This window comes from Gekko japonicus, unplaced genomic scaffold (genome assembly GCF_001447785.1).
Source record: "Gekko japonicus isolate JY-2015 unplaced genomic scaffold, Gekko_japonicus_V1.1 scaffold560, whole genome shotgun sequence".
NCBI classification, from domain to species: Eukaryota; Metazoa; Chordata; class Lepidosauria; order Squamata; family Gekkonidae; genus Gekko; species Gekko japonicus.
The window spans coordinates 863402-869401 of record NW_015161967.1 but is presented as its reverse complement, the minus strand read 5'-3'; the positions used below and the strand labels follow the sequence as shown (position 1 = coordinate 869401).

Sequence of the window (6000 nt, the reverse complement as noted above, 5' to 3'; positions counted from 1 at the left end):
TTCATACCCCACCTTTTTTTTTCCCTAGCAGGGACCAAAAGTGTCTTACATTGTTCTCTTCTCCTCCATTTTATCCTCACACCGATCCTGTAAGGTGGCTTGGGCTGAGAGTGCAGGACTGGCCCAAGCTCACCCGGATAGATTCAGGTGGGTAGCCGTGTTGGTCAAAGCAGCAGAGCAAAGTTCGAGTCCAGTGGCACCCAGTGAGCTTTCACGACAGGGTAGGGATTCAGATCTTGTTCTCCCAGACCATAGTCTGAGCCTGTAACCACTAGTTGCTTACAGCTGTTTCTGTGATCATTCAGTCACCCGCGTGAGTCAGAAGATACTTATGGCTCACACACATTGATAAAATAAGTAGTGCTGCAATTCAGCCACTAGGCAAGCGTTATAAAGACATTCTCTATAGTACTGAAATTAATTAGGAGCTGTCTTCATGCCCCACCATCACGAAATGTTGTTCCATGGATGCTGAACAACAAAAACACGGCAGAATCTCAGTTCATCTTGTAAATCTGCCATCAGCACAACTCCACTGATCATACTTTAAACATTTAAAAAGTATTCCCCCATGTGGTCATAAAAGAAAAAAAAATGGATACTGAGAGGCTGTATGTGTACTGAAATATCTTCAGTATCTAAAAAGGTTAATCCCCCCCAGCAAAGGTATGTCACTGTCCCTTGCTCAAAGTTGCTTACGACAGAACTAAAGAAATTCCAGAGTCAATATTTAACACAAGTTGTGCACTAGAATCCATACAGAAAACAAATGTGACACAGCAAACATGATATTAGGCTGAGGGGTGGGGAATCGAGCTGGACTATTTCCCATGTGCCTGAGTTCAAAAGGACACTAGTTCCTTGCAAATGTCTCTTTAGGGTGCCACCGAGATTACTTCGCTGGAACCTGCGGAGCTTTCCTATTGACTTCAGCAAGTGCTGGATTTCGCAGGAAAACCTAGTGTCCTTGGCTTTTATATTCAGAAGTTCCAGGAGTTAAAATATAGGGTAAGTATATGTCCTGAAGGAAAACGTTTCCAAATATAGTAGGAAAAACTGAACTCTGCTTGTTGTGCTTATCCAGGTCCAGGAGATGGCACAATTGTACAGCAGAACGTAAAAGGAAATTTTAAAAGAAAAGGACAGCCAATACAGGCAGGTAACGGTAATGGCTACAGTAGAACGAGTGAGCATGCTATATTCATGCTGGCCCGGGAGCCCTTTTCAGTAACGGAGTTTTGTTGTTTTTTGTTTTTAATAAAACAGTAAACCATATTTACTTTCCCCGCCTTGTTTAGGTATAAGTAGCATACTGCAGAGCCCCTGCGTCCCTTTCTCCTAATGCAGACATATTTTTGGATCTACCTTTTCTAAGCTACAGCGTAGCGAAATCTCCTCCTAATTACGGCAAAAAAGAGCAAGCGGTTTCGGGTGCAGCTAGGGAACAGGTTCCGCTATCTTTGAGCATGCTCAGTCGCATTTAGTGAGAACTTCGGCCACGCTCTTACGCTCCGCCCCTTCCCTACAGGAAGGAAGAGGATTCAGGCGCCGGTTCGAGTTGTGGATCCCGCAGGCAAAGTACGTGTGCCGCGGTTCTTGTCTTCTAATCTGAGTGATCTAAGGCGAGAAGAGGGACGTGGTGCTGCTGCTGTTTCCGGGGTAGAGCCCGTCCGTGCCGCTCTTTCCAGGGGTGCTAGGCACAAGGAAGGGTTAGGGTTAGCCTTGCCCCTCAAATGGAGAACATTTGTAGGCCAGGCCATTTGCTTGGCATTAGCTTTCCTGAATGTACAAGACAGCAGGAAGGGACTCTTTGAAGCATATCCAGGAAGGGAAGTGCTTCCTTGGAGAATCCACTATCGGGAAGGAAAGTTAGCAGGTAGGGTTACCAGCCTCCAGGTGGTGGCTGGAGATCTCCCAGAATTACAACTGATCTCCAGGCTGCAGAGATCGGCTCCACTGGAGAAACAGGCTGCTTTGGCAGGTGGGGGCTCTATGGCATTATATGCTGCTGAGGTCCCTCCCCAGGCTCCGCCCCCCAAATCTCCAGGAATTTCCCAACCCAGAGCTGGCAACCGTATTAGCAGTTAGAGTGACCGACAGTTTTGTGGTCAGCAGAGGCTCTGTGCTTTTTCTGTAGAAGATTTAATAGCGTGAGACTAAAATTTAAAAAGTCATGAGAGTGCCGGGAGTGGCGAACCCGGGTGAATTTCTGCTTCCTGTTTGGATGTTAAAGACCCCATAGAGAAGCCCTGGCCACAAGTTTCAGTGAGTGCTTGTGCAATCTGTGGACAGTGTACACTTGATTTTTTCTTTGTACATGCATTGAGTAATTCTCATGTTACATTGAATGTATGTACAGCTGAATGTGTGATTGAAACCACACATTTATCCATGTACTGGTCTTCAGTTTCTTTAATAAAATGAATGGACATTGGCTCAAACAGATGTACATGCAAAATGTATGTGCATTCGCTGTAACATGTCAACAGGGCTAGAGTCTATCAATAAATAATGTATCTACTGTACTACTAGTATATGCCTCTCAGAAAGTAAACAAGAGTCTTGTGGCATCTTATAGTCTAACAAAATTTATTCCAGTATAAGCTTTTATGGACTAGCTTCTTCAATTTATGCTAGGTTTTGTTGTTATTGTTTTATAGTGTGAGGTTCTGTAACAGAATGGTTATCAGAAAGTGATGCTGCTGTATGTACATTTGATACGCAAGCCCAGGAGAGGGCATCATAGCATAACTTTATGATAAACACCTTTTAAGAATATGTTCCAGATACATTGGATGCTACTCTGTATTGTGAGCTTCATTCCAATATTATTTAAACACAGTTGAGATTATCTTTGCCCTATTTTGGTTTGACTTTTTTGTGTTTATCTGTTCAAGGATTCAGAATATGGGAGATGACACATTGTGTGTTTCATGCTTCTGCAAGCCATTTATTCTGCCTCTGTTAAGCTGCCTGATCTGTTTGAGTCTTATGGATAACTGAACTCTTCTTTAACATAAATGGTGCGGTGAAGTAGATAGGAAATAGTCTGTGGGGATGTGTCAGCTCTTAATAGTACATGTTGGAATGGAACATCCACAAATTCATAGTTTAGTAGATTTTCTGCCTTGCACCAGATTTAATTCTGAGCTAAGTAACAAGCACTAAATATAAACTCCATGTTTGCTTGGGAAGACTAATATTCAGATACAGTCATTACACTAACTACTTGGAATACAAATTAGACCTCTAGTAATTTATAATGATAGATTAAATGGCTGCCCTTCCTATGTTTGCTGTTTGATTTTTATAAGAAACAAACATTGATGTGGAATCATTCCCCTCAGTTAGTTGGAATGGGGAATGTGTGTGTATTAAGTGCCGTCAAGTTGCTTCCGACTTATGCTGACCCTATGAATTAATGTTTTCAAAAACGTCCTCTTAGCAGCCATTCTCAGGTCTTGCAAACCGAGGGCCGTGGCTTCTTTTATTGAGTCCATCCATCTCATGTGGGTCTTCCTCTTTGCCTGCTGCCTCCACTTTTCCTAGCATGATTATCTTTTCCGGTGACTCTGCATCTTCTCATAATGTGACCAAAGTATGAGAGCTTCAGTTGAGTCATTTTAGCTTCTAGGGGAGAGTTCAAGCTTGATTCAGTCTAGGACTCAGTTATTTGTCTCTTTGGCGGTGTGGCGAAATGGGGACCCGCCCCCAGCCCTGGGAGACTGAGGTGCCATCCTGTGGCTCGCAAGCCCCTGTTTTGGCCTTCCCACCCTGCCTGGTGGGACTATTTCTCTTTATTAACGCTGCCACCACTCACTGAATTGAGTTACCGCCTTCCTTGAGGGACAGTGAGACCCCTCTGGCTAAATTCTCCACCTTGTGAAGTGGGTACCTCGATCTTTGGGCGCCCCCTGGAGAGTTGGCAAATTCTCAAGTTTAGGTCCGTTTGTGTTCCCTGACCTCCTTTTGCCCCTGGTAACGTGCAGAGTGGGGAGGACTATGTGGTTAAGGCACACCAGGCTTTTTAAACTCAAAAAAGGAAGATTTATTTAACTATATACATATTGGGCACAGAAAATAAACACAGGCACTTCAACACAACTGGGGCACAGAAAATAAACAGGATAAAAACGCAAGTCCTCTGTCCCTACCCACACACCCTCTCTACCTCTGTAGTGGGTTGTGGCCTCAGGCATCTGATCACACAGTATGCCTATATCATATGTGCCCTTTTCTGCTTGGGGACAGGGTGGCACCCACTTTCGTACCATATGACGGCTGTGGCCTCCTAAATGTACTCTAAATCAGAGGTGTCAAACATGCGGCCCGGGGGCCGGATGAGGCCGCCAGATTGCTTCTATCAGGCCCACAGTGGAACTGGCCATCTCCTGCTTCCAATTCTGCTGCCGCTGCATCATAGCTTGCTTCGCCAGACTCTCTTAATCACTCAGCCATTTCATGATTTAACCGGGGTCCTAGACTCAGAACTCTGAGCATGAGATTTCTATGGTGAATGTCAATAAATCAAAAGCAGGTTTGCAGCTTACAGAGCTAATGTTAAACGCATGTTTTTATTTTAAGTAAAAAAAATCTTTCTGTTTCTGTCCTTTATAAAGTTTATATCTCCGCTACCTGGCATTACATTTTATGACACACATGGCCTGGCCCAACAATGTCTCATTTATGTCAGATCCGGCCCTCATAACAAATGAGTTCAGCACCCCTGCTCTAAATGGTTTGTAGTGTTTCTGAATATTCCTTCATTTACTGGATTCATATTTTTCTTCCAAAGTTCCTGGAGCTTTGCTGTGGTAAAAAAAGTCAAATAATAATGTGAAAACTTCTTGAAAGAGGAGAGAACTGGTTTCTGCCTTTGGAATGTCCAGTGTTAGTCATTACTATGAAATCTGATGAGGTTATAACTACTGTATGTTTGCTTTCCTGCAAGGAATGGGTGTCTGCTTTTAACTCAGTGAGTTTAGGCCCCGTTAGGTGAATGGTCAGAGCAGGCAGAATGTAAATGTAGATATTTTTTTTCTAATTATAGGCAGGAAACCGGAAAGGCAGATACAAAAGACTTTGTGTTCCAAATGTGAGAAAAGGACCTTTATGTTTCTAATGGCGACCTTGCCAGAGCCCAGATGTGTTATATTAAAAGAATTACATGAGCATGCATAAACTGAGAGAAGTGAACAAACTTTAAAAGGATTAGAGCATGGGAATTTGAATGTTTGGGATGGACACGACTCTGGTCTGGAGCATGGGAATTTGAATGTTTGGGAAGAAATCTGCTCTGTAGGCTAGAAAAGCTGCAAATCTCTGCAGTGTTCTGTTAATTACATTGGCTTGGTATTGTTCCGTGTTTTGTTTCTGCTCCCTCTTGAAAAGCAGAGGAAAAGGAGAGAATGAATTCTCTTTCTCCCCAGCCAGCCATGAGCCTGAGATATTTCAGATCTTTACCCGTGTGAGTAGTCTAACAACGCATGGGCTGCTCATGGAGCCTTATAACCTCTTGAGAGGAAAGGTTAGTCAGAAAAGATCAAACACTCTCTCTCTCTCTCTCTCTCTCTCTCTCTCTCTCTCTCTCTCTCTCTCTCTCTCTCTCTCTCAGCTGTACAATTGTGCTAGCTGTGCCTTTGTGCTGCCTTGTAGTAGCTTCATAATTTGCATTTCAGATGAATGAAAGCCATCCTGATATCATCCATCTCCTTTCATTCCGATCTGCCGTCCTAAGAGATGGAAAATTTCTGCTGCAGAAGAGAGCTGGAGTTCTAATCTGCACAGTCGTAGTATATAAGCACACGCCTACTGTAACGGAGTTAACTCCTGAACGTCTAAACGCTTGTGGTTCCAATGATTCCCATTCATGGAAGTCCTCGGTATTAACATTTATGTAGGACCAGCCATTCAAAATGCAAAATCTTGCTCAGCAGCATTAGAATGATAAAGTCTTAAATAACAGGATTGACCTCCTTCAGTAATACAATACATTCATTA

The 6000-nt window shown here is 43.4% G+C and overlaps 1 protein-coding gene across 1 annotated transcript in view; it reads left to right on the top strand.

Moving 5' to 3' along the window:
* The first annotated feature begins 1521 nt into the window (after window positions 1-1521).
* GEMIN8 (gem nuclear organelle associated protein 8) overlaps window positions 1522-6000 on the top strand; it is a 45418-nt gene continuing 40939 nt past the window's right edge. The window contains exon 1 of the mRNA XM_015429630.1: window positions 1522-1578. The gene's annotated coding sequence lies outside the window, so the exon portion shown is untranslated. The remainder of the gene's footprint in view (window positions 1579-6000) is intronic.